The sequence below is a fragment of the Psammomys obesus genome, unplaced genomic scaffold (genome assembly GCF_907164565.1).
Source record: "Psammomys obesus unplaced genomic scaffold, mPsaObe1.curated_primary_1811, whole genome shotgun sequence".
Lineage (NCBI taxonomy): Eukaryota > Metazoa > Chordata > Mammalia > Rodentia > Muridae > Psammomys > Psammomys obesus.
Window position 1 is genome coordinate 21,986 of NW_026596131.1, and position 24,126 is coordinate 46,111.

General features: G+C 49.8%; 1 long non-coding RNA gene across 1 annotated transcript; it reads right to left on the reverse strand.

The window, feature by feature from the left end:
• Positions 1-14,026: 14,026 nt before the first annotated feature.
• On the reverse strand, positions 14,027-24,037 carry LOC129665514 (uncharacterized). Its single transcript, XR_008718384.1, has 3 exons — positions 23,968-24,037; positions 17,155-17,304; positions 14,027-14,184 (listed from the first exon to the last, which is right to left on the reverse strand). It is a non-coding gene; the product is annotated as an uncharacterized LOC129665514 (long non-coding RNA).
• Positions 24,038-24,126: the final 89 nt, after the last annotated feature.

The window sequence follows — 24,126 nt, forward strand, 5'->3', positions numbered from 1 at the left end:
CAGACACTTGGTGAGATTAATTACTGGAATTTTTGGTTTTCTTCATAAAATGGAAATGGAAAAGGAAAACGAAAGTGAACGGAATCCGTGTGTGTGTGTGTGTGTGTGTGTGTGTGTGTGTGTGTGTGTGTGTTGGGAATAAAATAAATATATCAGATGAATTTATTTGGATAGGTAGGGGCTGGATCTAGTAAAAATTCCAGGCTGAGCCCAGAAACCCCGTTTAATTGCTGGACTCAGAACAGCCCCTTAGTTCTATCCTGGAAGGGGACTTGGGGCGTTCGAGATGAGGAAAATGGCCTCTGAATGCAGTTGTCTTCTGAGCACTAGATGCTCCCATTAAGACGAGCATCCTCCACTCCCTGCTGACCTGAACCTCAGTTCTGGAGGGGGCTCCAGAACCCCCTTGCTTACCGCTGGCGTACTTACTGGCCAGAGGGCAGGGAAAGAGGCCATCTGCAGGAAGCCTTTGCTCTGAGGTACCACTGAACACAGGCCTTAACCGGGAGAAAGCCCTCTTCCCATAGGCTTCTGTGCCTCTGTATGCGCCTCTTAGCCAGTCTCAGCCCTAAAGAGCTTGGAAGGAGTTCTCAGGGAAAGGAGCTCAGGTCCCTCACTCTTCTCTCCATCTGGGTGGAAATGGAGGAGAATGAGAGAGAAGCTGGTGGCTGAAGCTGGCCTTAGAATGAGGAACAGAAGGAACCTTCTGTCTTTGCCGCCAGTTGGGGAAAGGAGGCGTGTGTGTGTGTGGGGGGGGGGTGATTGAGTCTGGAGGATATAGACTCTTCCTGGCTCCCATACAGTTCTGTGAAGTCATCAATATTGAGATATGCCCTTCCACCATCCTGCCACTCAGTCACATACCTGGGGATTCATTGGTGGGGTGGACAGCCAGTGAGGCCAGGTTCCACAGAGCCATTGTTAAATGGCTACCAGACAAATCCGGCAGAGAGGAATGAACATTAGAGGGTTGATTGTCTGACTGGGCAGGGAGGGGCCTGGAAGAGGGGGAACTTGGACACTGACTCTGGACTCCTAGCATGTGTTGGCACAGGTGCCTGGAGTCTGGACCACCTGGTGGCTGGGAGAATGCCACTCAGACCACCATAAGGAAGTCTCTTTAACTCCCAAAAGATGAGAGATGGGGACCTGAGGAGGAATAAGGGCTTCAGATGTTTGCCTGGCCAGGTTCTAGCTAACACTGAGCACTTCCTACAGCAAAATGGCCTCCTGCTAGTGTGAGAAGAGGTAGGTGGTCCAAGAGTTCAGTTTCTTGAATTTGCTGACAAAGAAAAGCCTTAGTGGGGAAGCCTTGTAGGGCCACGATCCCTGTTAACAAAGGCCTGCCTGAGAAGTGCGGGCGTTTTGTTTCAAAAGCACTAAGGTCTCCCTATATAGCCCAGGTGGGCATCGAACTCAAGATCCTCCTGCCTCAGTCTCCTCTATGCCGGACTTACATGTATGCACCAACAGCGTAGGCTTACCGTAGATGTCTGACTGTCCATTCCACATTGTTCAAGCGTGCAAATGTGTGTGGGTGCCTGCTCACATATGCAGGTATATGCAAAGGCCGGGCTCGGGGAGGAAGCAGCAGACAGGCGCAGGTTCTGGGAGCGGGGAGGAGGGGCAGTCACAGTTGTAACCACTCTTATTCCTGCAGTCTAGAGGGGGAAGCAGGGTACTGACGAAGTTACCTTACATAAACCTTAGATAAGGAGAGGAAGGCTGGATTATGTGAGGTAGAAACCAGTGAAGCGTGGCGCTTCAGGAGAAAGGCAACCCAAGATCAGAATCTTGAGCTTTGGGACTTCAAAAAGAAAAAGTTCTTCTTGGGTTCCCAACCCCTGTGCAGGACGAATTCTCCCCATGGGGCTGGCTTATGATACAGTGGCCAAATCTCGGGGGGGGGGGGCTCAGAGTGAGCAAAGAAAAACCACAGGTCCCTGGTCTGTGAAGTTCTCACTGTTCTGTCTCCCGGCTCTGTGACTTTGAAGAAGTAGCTCAACCTTTTTGTGCCTCAGTTTCCTCATCTACACAATAGGAGTGGTAGGACTCAGAGCTCCTAGGACATGCATGCAACATAGCCAGGACAGGGCTTGGAACTTAAGGGACAGTTAGTAAAGTTACCAGCATTACTGTTAGCTCTGTTTAATGTATGAGCTCTTTCCCAACTAAAACGGAGCTGGCTTTCTGCCATGAGAACCCTGGACAGGAAAATAACAACAGTTCACATTCGCATCGCATTTTCCTGCTTTCAAAGTACTTTCCTAAGCAGGAGGGGAGCGCTTTGTTAAGTGCTTAGTTTGTGAAGCACTCAGTTCCACAGGGTTTCAGTAACACTCCCACTTTACAGATGAGGAAATTACGGCCCAAAGAAGCTACATTGAGTCACACACTAGGTCCTTGCTGAATAAGAGGAGAAGACATCCTCTCAGTTGCTGTTATGGGGGAGGAGACTGAGATTTACTTTAATGGGCCCGCTCACGTTCATCCTTTCAATTAGCATCTACAGCAAATCTGCTGTGGTCAGGCCCTGGGCCAGGGGTCTGCAAGAATCCAGTCCCAGCATGCCATCCCTGAAGCACCAGTAACTTGTCTTGGGCTAGGGCGGCTGGCGCCCAATCAACTCTCCCATGCCCTGTTAGACATACCGTGGCCGACAAGACGATCCTGGAGCAGGGAACAGTTGGGAGCGCCAACGTCCACACCTTCACTCCTTCCCCAACTTGCCATGGCTGCCTTGAGCCTCCCCTCCCCCGATCCCAGCACCACAGCAGATGAGCTGGAGCTTGGGGTGTCAGAACTGGTTTCAGAAGGAGGGCAATGTCTGTCACCAGTGGCCTCACTGCCCAGCTGCTGGTCCTTGGCCGAACAGAACTGGGTTATTGGGGGATGCCACCACCTTTTGCTCCAAGCTGCCATTCAAGCCCAGGGCTCCAGCAACCAGAATCCTCATCCTGGAGTCCTGTTCTGCCCCCGTTTTGCTTGTCTTGACCCAGTGCCAGGATCCATGCAGGAACATCTCCCCATTCTAGCTAGAGCAGGAAGCAAGAGTAAGAACAGGAGGAGGAGGGAGAAGGAGAGTCTATGAGGGGGAGCCGAGAGAAGATCTGATGGAGGAGAAGGCAGAGAAGAGAGAAAGGATGGTAGAGGGAAACAAGGGGCTCAATGGGAACTTAAGGTCTCCTCCCTGCCCCACCTCCAGGGTTCTGTCTACACACAGCCACTTCCAAGCCTGCTGAAAACAAAGAGGCAGCATTTAGGGCAATGATTAAAATGGTCCCATCCCTCCCTCACAAGGTCTGTGTCCTCTGCCAATCACAGAGCCTCCCTGTGACAGTGACCCTTCCTCAAAGCCTGGACCCCAGTCCTCTGTATTCCATAAACTGTCACCCCCAGCTGGGGAGGGATGGGACCCCAAAGGGGTGTAGTTCAGTTCATAGAACAAAAATAAACACCTGAGCATTGAGCAAAGGCTGGGCGTGGGTGGAGGGTGAGCAGATGTATCCAGGGGCACAGGGCTTGGGGGCATGCCTCAGGCTACCTAGCTGCCAGAGAAAGCCACCCACCCTCCAAGCTCCAGGTCCTTCGTCTGACCTGGAGCTGACGACATCAGCTGACCTCCGAGTGATGGGGACGTTGAAGCGAGACTAGGTCTGAAAGTGCTCAGTAGCACAGTGAATTAGGTGAAAGGAAATATTTTAAAGTGCCCACGCCTCTCTGCCCCGAGCCTTAGAGATTCAGGCTGAGCAAAGGATGTGGTTAGTCAGGATGACATGAGACACTGAAACACAGAACCCCAAAGCCATGCTAGGTCCTTGGGTGTCAGCTTAGACCAGTACGTAGAATTTGTGGACTTCATGCTCTGCGTATTTTTTCCTTGTACAATTATTTTCATATAATTTTTTTTAGATTTACAGCAACCACCACCACCACCACAAAAGAATGGGCAAAAAGTAGTCCCAGCCCCTCAGCTGGAAAGAATCACCATGAATCCTTTGCTGAAGTTCCTTTTGAATGCTTAGGAATCAAGACGGCAAAAATTGAGCTTTTTAATTTAAAAAAAAAAAAAAGTCTTACAGCATATGGGCCATCTTTAAACATGATTTGAACTGTTTGAGACGTGTGACTGTTTTTACTTAGCAACATACAGTGATAAGTTCATGTGGGAACTGGCATCACATGCTCCATGTTTTTGCCTTATGCACTATCACCCTTTAGCTAAGCAATCCCTTGCAGTTTCTCCAGCCGTGCTCCACTCTACCTTGCAGACAGACGTTGATGAGAAAGCTCAGCTGATGACTCTTAGTAGCTGGAGTGCGCATGTCCAGACCTCTCTCTTATTGATCCCTTGGGATCCTCTCTGTAGGAAGAACCTTCATGCTCCAGGATGGAATCTGAAATCACTCACTGAATCCCATCTATCAACCAAACTCTTAATTTTCATAGCAACCTTAGATGTTGGTGTTCACAGATGACACTACGCATGATCAAACAAAACAAAACACCAGGTCTGGCCAGGCGGTGGCCGAGCTAGGATCTGGTGTCTTCATCCCCACCTCCACACGCTGAGTCTTTTGAGCCACTGTATGTATGTAACTATCACTGGGGTGACTGGCCCAGTGTGGGAGCAGAAGGGTGCAATGGGAGAAAGCGGGAGCCAGAGGTGTATAGACAATTTGGGGAAAGTAGCAAGCTCCTCTCTTACCTTGGGAAAGGAGGGTGATCATGATTCTAGAACTCAGATTCTGAGGCCAGGCCAGGAAATACCCACAGGATGGCACCCCTCTGTCTGGTTCCACGTCACTCATCTGCCAGCCTCTTTCATTATTGGTGTCCTATAAACAATTCTATGTAAGCGCTACCCACTGAGCATGCTTCTTCTTGTAGAATCGTTTCTCAGAATGCAGCTTCTGGCCCCCAGGACAGAGCTTGGTCACAGGTCATCTGTGGCTGTTCAAGTAGCTCTAGCCCTCTGCAGGCTGCAGCTGGGGATGCTACACAACCTCCTCATTGTAAAATAGAGGAAACTGAGGCCCAGGGACAGAGGGATGAGGAAGAAGCATTTGGATGGTGGACACCTTCTTTCTGGACACTCACCGCCTATACCACTAGCTCCAGGATTGCCCAAAGTGGGGCAGGGGCAAATTCAGCAGGAGGGATACCCCTGTGTTCTGAGAGGTGGCAGTCAGGGGCCCCCGGTTTTTCTCTCCTTACCCAGCATTTCTCCCCAGCACAGGCAACCTCAAGTCTTTGTCATGAGCAGAGCCCTAGAGGGGGGACAAGGAAAGAGGGGTTATTTATATCCGTGTGTGAATTTATGGGCCACTAAGATCTCGGAGGGGGGGTTAATAGAGATGAAATGGCAGAGCTGCCCCAAAGAGCACCAGGGACTACCTTCAATTGTGCCTGCCTGTTGTGCTCCTAGCTTGCAGATTTTGATAGACATTCCATTTCAAAAAAAAAAAAATGTGATTCCTCATTAATTTGGGGAGTGGTATACATATAAGCATTCACATGTATACACATCAGAGGGTGAAAACTCTAATGAATTGCCATGGAGATAAAAGTTGGGATGAGGTTGCCATAGTAACAGAAATGTTTTTTTGAAAGGCCACATCACCTTGGCAAAGTAGGAAGATCCTATCAAGAATTGGCAGTTAGAAGCCAAATCACAGACTTTCCTGTCAGGGCTGGGTGCTCTTTCAGTTTCTCTTATTTCTCCTTTTTTGTTTGTTTGGTTGGTTGGTTTAGCATTTTTTTTAATTTCCTGTTTATCCTGATCATTCCCAAGAGCACGAGAGTCTTGCTTGGGAGACTTTGATTCAAGTTCTTGCTTGGTCACTGAGGAGTCGGAGTATCTGAGAGCCTTGAAGAGGTGAAAAGGAGTAGACTGTTGACTTGGTGTGTGGCCCTGGACAAGTTCTCTCCTTTCCTGAGTTTCCTCTCGTGCAAAAGGCTGAGGCCAGACTCAGAGGCTTGTATGATTCCAGGGGCTGGACCCAGGCCACCCCCCTCCCCTCCTGTGCCTGGGTGGCTGGGCTGAGCTGTCCATGGTTCTGAAGCCCTGAATGCTAAACACTTGGGACAAATTCTGCTCTCGGTGAAACTTGGTGTTCTTAGTACTCACAGAGCCTGATGGGCTCAGAACATCTCACCCAGAGGCTCAGAAAGCCATGTAGAAGGTGCAGCAAGAGTGCCCCCACGCAGGTGTAGAAAAACACTTTATTGGACCGTGGAGTTCAGAGAACCCCAGAGGAGTCATCTGCTGATGTGTCCTGGTCTGGCAACCTCTCTCAGGAGCAACTAGGGGCCACCCCCCCCCAATCTGTGAACCTTGGGTAAGATTCCAGAAGCTTGCCTTGGCTATGGGGAGAAGAGAATCCCCACCCCCCCCAAAAAAAAACTCAGTCTTTCCCCCTGCATGAAGCTCAGCTTGTCCACTGGTAACAGCACACAGAGCCCAAGACACACTGCCCATCAGGAACACATGCGCACTTCAGCTGAAGGAAAAGAGAGGCAGTGTGCAGAGGCGGCACCTACATGTCCTGCAGCAACCACCGAGCACTGATGGCCGCCTGCTGTGAAATGTGCCAGAAGCACACTAGCTCAACCACGTCCCCACCTAATTACCTGACCATCTTTCCATAGTCTGCTTCCCTCTTCTGGAACACGGGGTGAAAAAAGAAAGGGCAGGAGCACTGAACAAAAGCTCATAACGGAGGGTGTAGGGATTTGCTCTTGAATATCCTGTGTTTTCACCCCTTATCGTCCCCGCCTGGCCACGCAATGCAACGGGTTGGAAGTGTGGAAGCCATAATCAGGAACCCTCGACTGAGCCAAGCTTCAGTCCTGAACAACTATGCGACAGCCTTCCTGGGTCCTCATTTGGAAAATGGAAGTCAGGTACGCATACTTTAAGTGTTGCTGGATGATTAAAATGGGGGAATGTTTAGCAAGTCCCAGGTCTGGCAGCAAGTGTTTGGTTGTCTTTAGGTGTGCCACAAACTGGTCCCTAAGCTTTAAATCGGTGACTCCGTGGGTTAGATGGACCAAGCTGGGCACCGCTGATGCAGCAGATGTTAGCTCCGGAGGTGACGCTCTGGCTACAGTACCCGTGCCTGCCGCGTTGACGGGAACAGTTAGGAGGGTGCGCTTGGCAGGGTTGGTGGACCTCTTTCTTCTCTTCGGTCCTATGGTATTGCCCTCTCCAGTCTTCACGGGGGGAGAGCTGAACTCAGGACCGGGCAGATTTCTTCATCAAAAACAGAAGCTTCCGAACCTTCAGAATTGGCACACGAATGGCACCTTCTCTCCTCTGCCACAACTTAAGCATTAAAAACAAGTCTATTCCGGTCCAGATCCAGAGTGGAAGGAGGTGATGACGCAAGGACGTGAGTAGCGGGAGGCAGGGCTCATTGTGGGGTATCTCTGAAATCAGCTCTTCTGTGGATTAGTAAGTGTTTTTATTACTGGAATTTAAGGGAGGTTCTGATCTCTTATCCCCTCCCCTCTTTTTTAGAAATAACTTTGGAGGTTGGAGGCATGGCTCCGTGGATAAAGTCTTTCTTGTGAAAGCATGAGTGTCATGGTTGGGATCGTCAGCGCCCACACAGGGGTACGGTGGCACACTTGTGACCCTAGTCCTTGGGAAGCAGAAATGGATCCCAGGGGCAGGCAGTCTAGCTAGATTGGTGGAGCCAGCAGGCTCGGGGTCCAAGCTAGGGACCCTGCCTTGGGAGATGCAGTAAACAGTCCTCAGTGAAGTGTGAAAACACGCAGGTGCACCAACAGGCACCGCCCCACACGTGAGGAAGTTCGGATGTGCTGACTGAAGAGATTCAGATTTGTGTGATCATCAACTGATCGGGGGAATGCAGTGCAGGCATGGAATGCGAGTTGCACTTTTCTGCGCTGTGTTAGTATTTCTAGGCCAGCTTTGTCTTGCGTCTAGTCCCTTCAGCCCATTCCCTTTGCAGATTTCCCATGTCATCCACTTTGGTACATAGTATGTAGCTGAATGTTATGGAAATGTAATCTTTATTTGTGTGTTTCATGGGTTTTCCTTACTTGTGATAGTGATGCATTTGGATTCATCTCTACCATTTAATATAGTGAGCTTTAAAAAAAACACCTCATTTGCTTTTCTTTTTCTCATGCCTTCTATTGACTTGGTAATTAAACACTTAATCTTCTTGTTTTTTTTTTTAAAGCAGGTACCTTTCAAGTTTTGACAGCCTAATTGTTGGAAAAAATGAGACTATAAGTTATGTATTTATTATTTTATTATATATTATTTATTAAGTATATGTTTATTACATATACTTATTATGTATACATTGCATTTACATTTGGAAGCAAGGGCTCACATAACTCTGAGTGGCCTCAAACTCACTGTGTAGCTCAGATGACCCTGATAAAATATTTAAATTCTGATTACCTCCTTCATAGATAAAACTGAGTTTATTATTTTTCTGTTTTGTTTTTGAGACATAACTTTAAACTATGTAGCCAAGGCTAACTTCCAATGTGTCATCTTCCTGTTTCAGTCTCCTGAATACTGGCATTACAGTTGCTCGTCCCTGTGTCTAGCTATCATGTTATTTTTGTCTCATTTTATCCCTAGCTTAAAAAAAAAAAACTCTCTTCAAAATATTTGCTATTAATCTAGCTTTTGAGTTCTATTTTAAATCTTTGGAGTGTTTACTGGCTAGTTTTATGTCAACTTGACACACCCAGAGTCATCCAAAAGGGGTGGGTGGGGGGGCCTCAATCGAAAAATGCTTCCATAAGATCGAGCTTTAGGCAAGCCTGTAGAGCATTTTTCTTAATTAGTGACTGGTGGGGGTGGGCTCAGGCGACTGTGGGTGGGGCTGCCCCTGGTCCTGGATTCTGTAAGAAAGCAGGCTGAGCCAGCTGTGAGGAGCAAGCCGGTGAGCAGCAAAACCTCCGCAGCCTCTGCTCAGCTCCTGCCTCCAGGTCCCTGTCCTGTTTGAGTTCCTGTACTGAGTCCCTTCAAAAACGAACAGTGGTGTGGACGCATAATCCAAAAAACCCTTTTCCTTCTTAACTCACTTTTGGCCATGGTGTTTTACCACAGCAGTAGCACCCCTAACTAGGACAGAGTGTGTGGCACTGTGAATTTTGACAAATGCTTGGAAATGCCCATCGGAGTCCCTTGTGCAGCTTCTTTGTAGTTCAGCCTTTCATTCTTTCCCCGTGACCTCTCATGATAACTGATGTATTTGCTACCCCTGTGGGTTGTCTTTTTCTGAATGTCAAATAAATGGGATCATACAATTCAGTCTGGTTTCTCACACGCAGTTTAGTGCGCCCAATGTTATCACATCTGTCAGTAACTCATTCTTTTCATTGCAGAATGGGTGATACTCCATGTGTCTTTAGCTAGATTTGGTTTTGTTTTGTTTTGTGAAGACATGGTCCAGGATACTCAAGGGATTGCTTTGCCTCGGGTTCCTGAGTGATGGGAATACGGGCATATGCCACCGTGCTGAGCCATATCATAAGTTTTAGAATTCTGAATTCTTATTCTTGTCTATGGTTTAGGTATTTTTGGGTTGTGTTCAGTTTGGGGTGACTATGAATAAACCTAACATAAATATTCATGCATAGATCTTTATGCATGTATGAATCAAAGTTTTCACTTCTCCTGGGCAAATACCTAGAGGTGAGGCTGCTAGGTCACAGATGAAGCATATGCTTAGCTGTGTGAAACACCGCAAAGCATCGCCCAGAGTGACTGCTTATTGCAACTGCACTCTCAGCAGCAGTGGGAGGTGTTCGGGGGCTGCGTGCCCTCTGCTCCTGCTGTCACCAGTGCTCGCCTCTGCCTTATGCTTGCGTGATCGTACCGCACTGTGGGCCGAGCACATGTCTTTCCAGTGAGTGGTGAGGTTGCATATCTTATCAGGTGTTGGTTTTGCTCCTTTTAAAAGCAGACATGTTTCTTCCCATCATCTGAGAGTTCTTTGGATGCAAGTCATTATTAGCAGCGGGGGAAGGGGGCCTGTGCCCTCCGTGATGCATGCAGAGACCTGAAGATAACTTCCAGGAGGCTCTTCCCTCCTTGCACCCTATTGGGACAGGCTCTGTCTCTTATGGTTCCTGCTGTGCTGAACACTCCAGGCTCACTGGCCTAGGCCCTTCAGGCTTCCTCGCCTCTATCCCTCATCTCACTGTAGAAGTGCTGGGATTACCAATGCGCACAGCTACATACAGCTTTAATTTTAAAAATCCGCATTCTGGGGATCAAACTCGGGTCATCGGGTTTGCCCAAAATGTATTTTTACCCACTGGGTCATCTCACCAATCTCTGGTCACGGATCTTTCCATCTACATACGATTGTGGAAGATGCATTCTGGTTGCCCATCGCTGAGTTTGGTCAGCATGAGGAGTCGGTCCTGAGAGGCTGGCCACTTTTAGATATCCTGATCCAACTGGATTTCTCTATCCCTCTGTTGAGGACGGAGCCGGCCTGTGGTAACTACTATGAAGCTCACGCCAGAAAGTCTCACCTGAGGGTTCAGCCACCTGTCTCTTCCTGCTCAGAAGAGGAAGGAAGAAAGTCAGCTGTGAGAATGGTCATAGAGATGGGAAGGAGACAAAAAAAGAAAGAAAGAAAGGAAAGAAAGAAAGAAAGAAAAAAGAAAGAAAAAGGGAGGGGTGTTTTGAGAGAGAGGGATGCTGAGAGAAAGAGTGCTGAATAGGAAATGTGCTAAAGCAATGTTCTAACTTAGCTGCTTCTCGTCAAAAGTCAGTGTAAGGTCTTGCTGGCTAGAGGGCACAGGATGGACCATCCTGGGTGCTTATTCAGTACAGGACAGTTCCATGGCTGAGACACAGTATCAGCAGGTATCTGGGGGTGCTTTTCTTTTAAAACAAAACAAACAAACAAAAACCTTCCAACTGCTGGTAAGACACAGTGGAATATTTTTCTTTGCTGCAGAAAGATACAACCTGCTTTTTTCTTTGTGCCCCAAATGAAGATTGAAACAAACACCTCCCCCCCCATCCCTTTCCCCTAAGACACTAAGGCAAACTGAACTCCAGGATCAGAAAAACAGTCGGTGGTTCCAGATACTACCAGACAAAGAAAACTGGAAGATTCTGTGTAGGGTCCAGTGAGGACTACATTTAATGGCTTTCTGAAAGAAAGGGGAAAAAAAAAAAAAGCGTTTTCTTTCGGAGCCAAACTTCTTAAAACTAAAATAAACATCAGAGGTTTCACATAACCGCCTGCCTATGAGCTTACTCTGCCAGGCTTACCATCTGTCTGCTGGTAGGAAGCAGATGACGCTCCAGCCACCAAGCCACCGCCCCCCTCCACCTGGCCCTGTCTCCCTGGTTCCCCTCCAGCTACCTTTGAGGTTCCCGCCACATTCCTTACGCTGACTCTCGCCCACCTGTCTCTGCCTGGTGAAGATAGCCTTGGGTGTGGTTCATCTTGTTGAGCTGCTTCGGCTTGATCATACATCTTGTGTCTGCACTGAGTTCTGCTCTAACTGCAAAACAAAACCAACAAAAACCCCAAAATCAAGCCCAAGTCTTTCCTCCTCCTGGCTGGTCACCCAGCTTCTTAACAGATCTTGGAAGTAGGTCACACACCTAACCGGGGGTGGGGTGGGGAAATGAGACGTTCTGGAGATGGAACGGAGCTGGTTGGAACTCCGTTCTCCCCGTCCCGTCAGGTGCGCCTTCAGTGGGCTACACTCAGTTTTCAGGTTGACTCCCATTAGCCAAGGTCTTTAAGGTCCCGGGAAGTCGGGTCCATCCACAGCCCACTCCAACACCCCTAGAGGCCAGGGAGAACTCTCACCCACCAAGTGGGTCATGGGAGGGATGAGTCCCCGTGCCTAGTGCACATGCTCCTGGAATGTTCCTCATGGAGCCTCCGGGTCGCTCCTCCTTTGCCGATCCTTGCTTTTGGCTTAAGCCTGCTCTGGGATGTCTTGAGTCCTGCTACCAGCCCCGACCTCCTTCCATTTAAGAACAAAAGGAAACCATTCTCTGAGCCCCCGCACGTGTCTCCCACCCCCGTAGTCTTCATTGCTAGTTCCTGCTGTTGCCACTGTCAGGAGTGGAGTTTTGGGTAATTGTTGCTATGGAGACCCTGTCTTGCCTTATTGTACAAATGTGTCCCATCTTTCTCCTTATTTGGTATGGGATATGAATGCCTGGGAAATGTGGAAGCTGACAGCTCTTCATGATTCTTGCTTGTTCTCCAGCTTGCTTAGCCTGGGCCAAAGCCTCTGGGCATCCAGCTCCCCACTCTTGTCTCCTCTAAGCCTCCTGATTGGTTACCGACAATGGAAAGAGTCCTGGGCAGCTGAAGTCCCTGTTCTCTGTGGGACATGGGTGGGACATCCAAAGGTAATGACCCTTAGCACAACTGGCTTCTGGATGATGAGCAACCCCCTCCCCACAGCCTACTGGGGAAACAAAGCCTGTATAAAAATTGAGTTATTCAGATGAACCCCAGTTTTTCCTGTTTCCAGAGGCACACCCCATACCAAATCTCTGTTGCATTGCCCAGATGAGCAGCTCGCCTGTCTCCCACATGCTCTTCCTCCCACGTGCAGATGTCTGGATCATTAGCACTATTTTTATCATGTCTCTCTCCTGTCCAAGGCCTAGTCCATCTCCCCATTGATTTTCTACCAAAGCAGATTGGAACCGCAGGCAAGCAGTCCCCTCCCATACACACAAGGCAGCCTCTGCACCCTCCGGGGCTTGGTCCTGATCCCCTTCACTCTCTGCTCTTGGTGGCTCAGGAAAGCTCTGCTCACGCATGCCCGCTGGACACCTCAGCCCTGCCGACATCTGCCACCTTCATGTAATCTTCTTCTCCCTGCTCCTGGGCTTTCATCGACTCTCTGAAAACTCCTCAGCTTCCGGAAGACCCCCTGTTGGCATTCTCTCTGTGCGGCTGCTGTTGAAATGGTTTTAGTCTTTTGGAAAGGTACAGGGGCCAGAAACAAGGTGGCTTAATCAACAGCACAGGGCATTCCCATCCAGAAGCCATAGGCCCCAGACACGCAAGGGCCTCCTTTCATTTGTCTACTGGGACCCGACAAACTTCACAATAAAGGGAGCCGTTGTCACACAACAGTAAATAGATAGATAGATAGATAGATAGATAGATAGATAGATAGATAGATAGATAAATAATAAATAGGTAGGTAGGTAGGTAGATAGATAGATAGATAGATAGATAGATAGATAGATAGATAGATAAGAGACAGAAGAAAGCTCTATAAGCAGAATCCTGGGGGCTGGAAAGATGGCTCAGTTGGCAAAGATCCCAACTCTTAAGGCTGCTAACCTGAGTTTAGTCTCTGGGACCTACATGGTGGAAGGAGAAGGCTCACTTTTGCACATCGTCCCCACCGCCTTAATGAGTATGTAGAAAACAAAAATAAAAAAAACACGCAATTTTTTAAAGGAACCCTGGTTACATAGGGAGGGCATTTTTGCATATACCGGCTGCCTACGAGGAGACAGGGCCTGAGTTTGAATAGTGCAGGAGTCATCGGATAATGAATTCTGGCTTACAAATAGTCCTTGTGGGCTGTTGGTCATTTTCCTCTAAAGGAGAAAATGGCCCCCTTGATGCTAATTGCTCATTCTCCCTTCTTCCCATTCTGTCTCTGCAGGCTTGTAGTTCAGGCTCCATGTTTTCTTAGGTTGGCATTGACACAGAGACAGAGCTAGATGATTCTAGAGGGCCTCTAGTCTGATGTGAGTAGAGCACCTAGGCCCCAATCTAATAGGGGAGCCCTACCCACAGGGCACCCCTAGTCTGAAGGGAAAGACACCCCAAATGCTCCAGTCCAGAGAGGTCTCTGCTCACCGCTGGGTGGGACTCTGGGGAAGACAAAGTACCCAAACGGTTCGTGGAACTAGGCACAGCTGGGTTGAACTCTGAAAAAGAGTGAGTCATCGCTGGGGATGTAGCTCGTTGGAAGAGTACCTGCCTAGGATGTGTAAGGTCCTGGGCAGGGTCCAGCAGCCCAGGAAAGATGTCAGATCAGAATAATCGCAAAGACAGGATGGTGGAGTCAGGCATGATGTGGCAGGCTCCCTGGAAGCCTGAGCACTGAAGGAAGGGTTCGGTGAAGAAGGCCGGGCCATGCACTGCTTCAGAGACATCCGTGGTCTGAGACCTAGGCAGATAATGGAAGAGTTTGTTCTTTAATTGGTCTAGTTTGTATGTAAAAGTCTTTTCAAACTCTTGCCTGACTTTTATTATGAATTTGGTCATTTGAAGAACTATCTATGGCCTGTCATCCCTGCACTTAAGCATCTTATTGTATGGATTAGCTCACAGCATGGAGGGCAGACACTGGTGAACACATGATTTGAGTCTTGGGAGGTTTCCATTCAAGCCTCTTTCAGTGAAAGAAAGAAACCCAGTGTGGGCCTGTTGGGCCAGGAACAGGAAATGCCATCCGTCCATGCTGGGACAGCCCAAGCTTCCAGCAAGAGTCTTGATGCAAGAGTCTCATTAATGCAGTCCACACTCTCTCCTCCCCTCACTCTGGCTCCAGTGCAGCCCCTGGTGAGCTTCACTGTCAGGTCGCCTCTTACACGACTGAAATGAAACCGCTCGGGTTGGGGTGCTGTGGATCTTAGAAGCGTCAGTTAAGGTTAGGGTAAAAGAGGTCACACCAACTGAGTTTGTGCCCAGACATCTGTCCCAGCAACTTCTGTCCAAGTTTTTTTTTTTTTTTTTTTTTACCAGAACTAAGTGGCATGACAACTCCTAGCTGTTTTTTGTTAAGTAAGTACCACAGAGAGAACTGACAGTTGTTAAAGAGCCAGCAGTGTCCACAGGAGTACCAGAGGAAATTCTGTTAGGCCCTGTACGTTCATGTGGTCATCTTTAAGCCAACCTCTGTGACCTATTGATTGATTGGCCAGACTCTTATCATCTGAAGAGGTGACTCTAGCTGGCCTATGAAATAGGATTTCCATATGATGTCACCAGCAGACAGGGATCAGGACTTGTATGCTGGGCAGATAAACAACATATGCTCACTAGAAGAATTTTTCAGCAGAGAAAGAAAACATACCAAAAAATAACTTCAGAAAATAAATAGCTTCAGGGATCTCCCCCCTCCTTGGCACAATATACCATAAGGCAAGTCGTGTTACAGGGACTAAATATAGCCACTGTGAGAAGACAGGGGGGAAATTATTTAGACAGGAAGATTTCTGGTGGGAGGGAATTTGGAGCTGGGTTGTGAAGGAGATGATGTGTAAGAGGAAGGGCAGAGAGGCAAAAAACGAGGTGCAGAAGCCAGGAAGAGGGTTACCTGGGGCTTGAGAGAGGGGTGGTGGGCCCTGAGCATCTCCACATCTCCTCTCTGAAGGCATCAGGGCCTTTCTTTTCCAAGTGGGTCTATAACTGGCTTTGCCGTAGTCCCGGTTAGCAGCACTCTTATGGCGTTGGACACTGAGCAGGGGACAGGGAGGATCTCTAATATTGAGGTCCAGAAGAGAGGAGGGATGTGGCTGCAACGTGGAGAGCAGAGAGCCCCTGGGAGCTAGTTTCTAATCCAATTAAGAAGCAATCATGTGGACGTATTCAAAGGCTGGGCAGTTAGCAGGCACGTCCCAGGAGACGCTCTCTGGCAGCTTGACAGTTCACTGCTAAACCTGGGCTCTGGAGCTGTGGGTTGGTACAGCAGCTGGGCGAGGAGCCCGGGCTCAGACAGCTGGGGTGGAAATCTTTTAAGGATGAACAGAATGGGTAAGGAGCTTGCCGTTGTCATGGAAACTAACTCTGGGAAGATGAGACACGGCCCAATGGGTAACTGAAAAGAATACCACCCACTACTAGGCTTCCCTGTGGGCGGCCGGCAGGCACCTCCAGGACCTGCTATTCTGGCCAGCTTAGGGGTGGTGTCTATCTCTGCCTGCCTCCTAGGGACACCCAAGTCTGGCCATGAGAGTGACTTGAGGGATCTAGAGAGATGCTTTGAAACCAGAAAAACCTTTGACATGCCTCCTACTTCCCCAAGTTACCTGTGCTGAGCAGGAACATTGCACAGAGCTAGGCTGTAGAAACTGTGGCTATCACCAGGGTCCCGGGCTAAGGCTAGGACAGGATGTCCAAGGCAGTAGGATAAAGTGGTAGGAACCACGGATGCCAGAAATGTTGTTTCCTCTCTGCGTCCAGCTCTGTCACCCTGACTGGCTAGGTAGCCCTTGACAAGTTGTCTTTCCCTCCAGAAGTTTCCTGTCAATCACACTGATCCTGTTCTTATTTAGAACTGGATGTATTTGTTCTCATCGGCCTCTTCTCTCAGCCCTCTAAACTCTCCCACCCCTGCACAGAGTATCCTCCAAGGATCAGGTCTGGGCTCTTCTCAGGCCAGATGCTGGGGCAGCCCCTTCCTGCTGGCCTTTGTGTGAGTGTCTGCACTCACACAGGGAGGCTCCAGAGCTCACAGTACCCTTATTGCCTGTGGACATGAGCCCAACAAGTGGCCTGTTGCAATCACACTTCCATTTTCAATAGGTGCTATTTTAACTGGGCCTTTCCCTGGGACAGGCATGAAGAAAAAAGCAATTTGCAGCACAGGCTTTTGGCTCTGGCACAGAGCACACACTTGGCAATTTCAGTTTCTCCACACTCCCTCTCCTCTATTCCTCTTCTCCTTCCTGGCCCTGTTGCTCACTGAGCCTCAGCATTTCCCCAAGTAGTGGCCTGCTGCCCACCCTACAAAGAGCAGCAGAGAGCATGGGCTATGGTCCAGGAGAAAGGAAAAACAATCCAAAAAATCCTTCCAGGAGGCCACGGATAGGAAAGAGAAGTGGGAGGGGGTGTGTGTGCAGTACCAGCTCCTGTGGACTCTCTCAAAAAGGCAACAACTGAAAGAGAGGACCTCAAGTTCCTGTAGTAAGAAAGTGAGGCACTGGAGAGATGGCCCAGTGGTTAAGGGCACTTGCTACTCTTGTGGTGGACCAGAATTGGGTTCCCAGCAGCCATGCTGGGTAATACACAATCATCTCTAACTGCAGCAAAAGATCTGATGCCCTTTTCAGGCTTCTGAAGGCACACGCGCACACACACACACACACACACACACACACACACACACACACACACGCGGAGATTTCTAGCTTACCTTTTGTCTTTATCCCATGAATACTCCAGGGGGCCTTCTGACACCCTTGTAGGATATTCTCTCTCTCTGTCTCTCTCTCTCTCTCCAGGTATCTTGTTTGCATGTACATCTATGTACCACATGTGTCTGGTGCCCTCAGAGGTCCTAGGACTGGAGTTACAGACAGTTGTGGGCCATGCTGTGGGTGCTAGGAATTGAACCCGGGTCCCCTTAAAGAGCAGCGGCTCTTCCCTGCCGGGCCATCTCTCTGGTCCCTACCCCTCTTCAGCATCTGCAGCTTACTTGTTTCAATTAATGCATGTCAAGTGCCTGATGTGTGCAGGGGCCATGGGAATGGAGGAGATGGATACAGCAGTCCTCTCTCCACGCTCCACCCTAAGCCCAAGTGCCCACTGCAGGATCTTACGCAGAGTACACCGCTTCACTCAGCCCTCCCTCTACCCTGTCTTTCCTCTGAAGGCACAGAGGTTCAGCTAGAGCCTTCTCCCCAGGGTCACAGGGTACGTGGAAGTTAGTTCTGCCACACTCCTAAGTACCCTGCAGCTAAGGCAAGGGAGCCTGTGAACTGTACCACTGTAAACTCCTTGTGTGTGCGGGCATGATTCAGGGGAGTTGTATCGTACTGCAGCCTCCAGAGACAGCCATCCCGGAGTGTTCATTCAGGGCCATCTGTTCTCCTTCCTAATGAAAAAGTGGTGCCCGGGTGCTTAACTGCCATAGTTGGACAGGTACGGCAGAACGATGTCCTGCAAATTCTAAGGCCTGTGAAAAGGTCAGATTCTATCTGGCTGTTGCCCCTGGGATATCTATCCTTGGATCCCGGACCCATGAGTGCTGATGTTGGGTGGACAACCCCAGCCCATGGCTCAGCTGACAGCAAGTACCACTTGGGTGCTGAGCATTCTGAGGAGTCTTTCCTCTGGAGCCCTGGCATCTTCCAGCTGAGGCCCCAGGTGTCACAGAACAGTGGCATCCAATACTAACCATGTCTTGTTCCAAATCCAGGTCCTAAGGAACAGTGAGGTGTGCACTGAGTGCTGTATGGTGACCCAGGCAAGCTTGGAGTGGTTTGATCTCTCTTGTACTCCAAAGCTCTGTAGCTGGCGCCCAGTGGGTACGTTTAGCATTTATGGACTGAATGGTTGAGGTCTAGCAAAAAGGATTAATCTTGACCGCCGAGCTGAATCACCTGGCGGACAAAGCCGAGTGTGTCTATGAGGGTGTCTGCAAAGAGGCTTAACCTGCATGCGGGCGGGAGAAGGCCCGGAAGAGACTGATAAAGGGAGAACGTGAGTTGTGCGCTGCTGTCCATCTGCCTCATGACTGCCAACGCAGTGTGATTGGCTGCCACCCTCCCTGCTGCCATGCCCCCCCCCCCATGACGGGATGAATCCTAAACCCGCTGGGGGCCAAAACAAACTTTCTCTCTGTGAGTTGCTTTGTCCAGTATCTCGATGTAGCAAGAAGAAAAGTGACTCAAACAGAGATGACGATTCCAGTCTGGTCTTTCCATCACGGCTCATCTTTTCTTCATTCTCTCTCCAGGGCTCCACCGCTCACAGGGATCCCAGGGTGGCCCAAGCCTACCTCAGTGACATTACTAAGTCTTAGAACAACCAACCCCATAAGCTTTCCTGGACCCACGAGATCCTCCTGCTGCAGCTGCTTGAGATGGGATTTCCAGGACTAACCTCCTGGGTCACCCTCAGATCCACAGGCCTCAACATGTACACCAGCCCCGTGTGTGTACACGTGCATGCACCAGAGCAAAAGTTGTCAGAGGACAACTTTGTGGAGCTGGTTCTCTCTTTCTACCTTTATGGTTTTGAACGCGGGTCACCAGGCTAGGGTGGCAAGTGCATGGCCCACTAAGCCATCTCAATGCCCCTGCTTCAAACATTTTCCTGTTCTCTCCATTCTGTAGGCCACATACACCACATGACAGAGCTGAGGATGAGTGGGGACAATAATAACAAAGAGGACACTTGAATGAAGCTCGTCCAACACCGAGCTTTATGAAATGGTAATAATAGGAAAGTTTGACTGGTGGTCTAAGCCTGGGCTTTGGCTGCAGACACCCCACGTCAGAGCCCTTTCTAATCCCGTTAAGGTAAGAGAAGAGAGGCATGGTAGAGAGGACGTGGCTTGTTCAAGTTCACACAGTAAAGGGATGAGCTGATCTTCACAAACCAGGTCATGCAAATTCTTCTACCTTCTTACAAAAATCACTTCCATTGACTGAGCTCTCAAAAGCAGGCCTGTGTGCCATCCTTGGGAAGTGTTGCTATTACCCTATTATACAGACAGGAAACCCAAGGTTGGGGCTGCTGCTGAGTGCTGAGGAAGCAGAGCTATGATTGCCACCCCATCTCTATCACCACCATCTCGCCAGGTAGCATTTCAAAAGATTATGTCCAAGGTCATCAGTGGTCAGGATCCCCAGAGGAGGGCAAAGCTTACCCATACCTGACACCAGACCAACGGTTTTTCTACTAGGTCTCGCCACCGTTAACATCGTGACCGCCAGCTACGGGAAGCTCTCCGGGTGCTTCCATAGCTGAAGGCACTACCAGCCCCTACCGCCTCGCCATGTCTCAGACCAACTGGTGCTTTCACTAGGCTGGAAATGGGGACACTAGGCTACTGGGTGCTCCTGAGGAGACCTGTGGAACTCTGAAATCTTTGGAGCTTGAAATTCCGGCATGAGTTAAGGGCCTTCCCCAGTTTTTTAGGAATGACATGGTGCCTCTGCCTGCATCTACTCCCAGCCTTTGATTCCTTCTTCAGCCTCCCTCCCTAGTCCTGCTCAGCCTCCCCAACCCAATCTACTGAACACTAAACCCACTCCTGTCAGCTAGCTCCCTGCTGCCATCTCCAGCCCACACAGCACCTCTTCCATGGAGCTGACTTGCCTACTCCCTTCCCTCTGGCTCTAAGACCTCTGCCTCACGTACCTGGCATCCAATTGCTGCCCCATCACACCTAATTATTAAATTGGCCTCCTCTTTCTCTCTCTCTCTCTCTCTCTCTCTGAGATTGTTCTCTCCGGGCAGCCCAGGCTGATCTGGAATTCACTGATGGTCCTTCTACCTCTGCCTCCCAAGCGCCGAGATTCTGGGTATGGTTTACCATTCGCAGCTTAAACTGATTTCATGGGTTTTAGGTGTATAAATGTTTTGCTGTGTGTGTGTGTGTGTGTGTGTGCCGTGCACGTGCGCTGAAGCCAGAAGAGCACATTGGATCCCCTGAACGAGCTGAGCTGTAAGGTTGTGTGGAGCAGCATGGGTTCTGAGACCTGAACCTGGGTTCTTTGCAAGAGCAGCAACTAGTGCTCTTTGCTGAGGAGCCCCTTCAGCTGACTTTAGGTTAACAGGTGGCGGGTGATGGTGGGTTTGAGCTGCTTTTTCCTTCAGTGAGTTTCCCGGGCACCCACCTTTTTAACCATGTGCAGACAAGAATGACTTTAACATTTCACCCCAGTGTCTTCTCATGCAGAGGATGGCCACAGCTCCCACTGGAATTCAGCTTTTGGGGCTGCCAGCTGAGGGTCTTCGGGAGTCTGTGGTAAAAGCTGCCTTCTGCCACAAGTGGAGAAAGCAATGGTTTCTTGTACTAAATTGCTGTGGACACCAAATGCACCCTCTGATTGTAGCAACAGGACCTTGACCAGCACCAGGAGACCGAGGCGTCGTCTCTCAAGCTTTATATTCCCAAATTCACATCTGCAGAGGATCTGTGGCTCTGAGACTGCTCTGCACTCCTACAGGGCTATCTACTCTTTGCCTCTCACCTGTGCCTCTATACATGTCCTGGACACAGACAACTACTCTTAACAGAAGTGTGGGAAGGCTCCAGGGTGTGGGCACCTGTTGCCATGCTGGGGATGAGAGGAATCAATTTCTTCCTGCACAGCCCACGCCTGTGTCTCTGACGAGCTAACACCCACCAGGCATTCAGCTCTGCCTCAAGCTGCTCTGCCTCTTTATGGGCTCCAGGCAGCTGTGAGCCATGCGGTGACAGGCTGGGGATGGGCACCAGCCCTCCCGGCAGCTGTCTCCCTGCCTCCTGCAGCTAAAGGACAGTTAGAGCTTATTAACGCCACAGGTCACCCTGTCCCTTTGGCTCCTCCAAACCCAGTTATTACCCGTCACCTCCCTGTCTCTGGAAAAGCCCTTCCTGATCAATGCCCCTGCCAAGACGCTTATTCAGAACCATGGTTCCTCAGCTGTGGAGGAACAACTCTGTGTGTTGCCTTGTCCTCTGGCTGTTTTGGATGAACAGGACTAACCTCTGAAGCTAAAGAGGATTGAGAGTACACCACACCTAGAAGGCACTGGGAGCCTTCCCAGGGAAGTCCTTGGAAAGTTCAAAAAAACCCAGGCTTTGCCCCACACCAGGTGGCTCAGAGCCTCCGAGGGCTGAGCCCTAAACCCAGACTTTAAGAGCCCTCCAGGAAGTGGCCAAGGCTGAGAAGCACTTTAGTGACAGGCAATGGGCTTGTTGTTGCGGTGGCGCCCTCTCCTCTTCTGCCCTGGACTAGAGAAGCCTTAGCAGCTCTCCAGCAGAGCTGTCATTAGTGGCTGGAAGGAGGGCTCTAAAACATCACCACAGGGATGGCTGAGCCAGTCAGCCTCTCACGTGGCCAGTCCCCTCAAGTACCCTGAATTGGGTATAACTGCCTGCCACTATTTTACTAGGGACTGGGGAGGCTGCTCCCACAGACCTTTCAACTTTAAGACCCAAAGGTGGTCAGTTTCCTGAATTCTCTCCAGCCTGGTTGGCACAGGTTTTCATCATGTGGCCCATGCCTTTCCCCCTTTTAATTTTTCTACTACTGTTGTTGAGGCCCTATGACCATATGGGCCATAACATAAGTCGCCATGGATTTATTTTATTTCATTATTTTTCCTTCTGTGGACTCTAAAGCTATTGCCTGAACGGGCCTGGCTGGGCTGAGGCGCCTCCTGCAGGCCCCTGACATGCTAGCTTGTGACCATGGGACTACCTACCATGTGCTGATGACCGCCCTGAAGTTGCCATTCCCAACAACAGACATGGTGTGTCCTGAAGGCCACCAGGCGGGGAGCACAGAGCCCTGAGCCAGGCGTGGAGTGGGAGAAGGCCTAAAAAGTGTACTGGACAAACAGGGAAGGGCTGGCTTCTCACCCTGCGGTACTTTACTCAGGAAACAGCGACATAGTCAGTGGTGGACATTACCAGCCAAAGACCACTTAAGGCCCTTCCTGCTGGTCTAGCATAGCGGAACCGGTGAAAGCCGAGCACGGTCCGTGGGGGAGCATCTAGTCTTGGAATGGCATTCCTGTCTACCACAGAGGCGACACCTGCATGACAGTCATCTGGGCAACGCAGTGTCCATTCTGCCTTCACACTGAGAGACTAGTCAAAGCAAACTGCCTTCACACAGCCATTTCTAAAAGCTCCCAGGGACCATGACGGAGAGCCACATGGATGAAATGGGGAGGTATGCTGCAATACAGGTTCTGCTGCATTGGAGGGGGCAAGGCCCTGCCAGACCCCCAAACCTCTTCCCATCCTGTTTCCTCAAGTCTCTTGTGTGCTGAATCAGGGGAAAGAGGATGGGAGGAATGACGCTTTGAGAAATGTTTTCCATGCCTGTCTGTAGCATGTCAGAGCGCTGAGGGAAGGACTGGACAGCATGGAGTCCTGAAAGCTTCTGGGGTTTCCTTGATCTTTTGTCAGCCCCTAAGTTCCAAAGCAGAACCACTGCTCCTGCAGAGAAACTTGCCCCTAAAGGGAACCAGACCAATGCTGTTTAAAGCATCAAGCAAGGGCCACTGAGGACTAGCTATGAGTGAAGATATGTCGCCCCCTAGTGGCAAGGTGTGGGTATGGCACCACCTTGCACACAAACATTCCCACAGCATAGCATGACATGCTTCCCTAACAGGCTGCCCTGCTGCCTGTTTCTAGCAGAGCATCTTCAGGGGACTCAGGCAGGCTGATAGAGTTGGGACTATAAGCACATAAGGAGGCAGCTTCTCTGGAAAGCCACTAAGACTTAGCCCATTGTCTGCACAGCAGGCATAACACAGCACCTAACTCAGGTTTGGCAAGACTGGCAGTGAGGAACGGGTTACCTCGCCTACACAAAGGGCTATGGGGTAGCAGGCAGGATGAAGGGTTTGACGGTCTTGGCCTGAGGACAGGTGACACCCATCCTATTCAGCCAGGAACATGCTTCTCTGAGGCTTCTCTGAGGATACACTTCTCCCAGAGTGTATCCAGGCTTTATGACCCGTGTTTGAGCTTTCCTCCAATATGACATGCCTCTCCTTTCATCTGTTTATAGTCCTAACTTTGTATTTCAGCTTCATCTATTTCCTTCTATGTATATGCCTTGGACCTTGGTAAGTCAGAAGGGGGCAGATCCTCAAGAACTGTAGTTACGTGAACCACCATATGGTTGCTGGGAATCAAACCCAGGTACTCTGGGAGAGCAGCCAGTGCTCTTACTGCTGAACCATCACCCCAGGCCCTATTCCCTTGTCTTTTATTATGTGTCCCTGCAGTGCTGAGGGTGGAACACAGTGCGGTATGAATGCAAGGCAAGCACTCTGTCACAGAGTGACAACCCCAGCCCCCTCGTTGTTTCTGAGAGTCCTCAGCTCTTCTGGAATGAGGTAGGCTACATTGAGACTTCATTTGGGACTTGCCAGGTCTTGTTCTTTACGCATATATGGAGAAGCGGTTCCAGATTCTTTCCAATGCTATCATCTTTAAGGGGATGGCTCCCTAGGAAGTAGCAGCTCCAACACACACAGACAGGATTACCTGGGAACCTTCAGGACTATTTGCAGTCAGAGGGTCTGGGGATGTCCCAAGAGCCTATGCTTTCACATTCTCCAGCAGCTTCTGAGGCAGCCACCAGCCCATGCTCTGAAACCGTGTGTGTGAATGGTTCTAGCCTGGAAACAAAGGGGTAGTCATGAC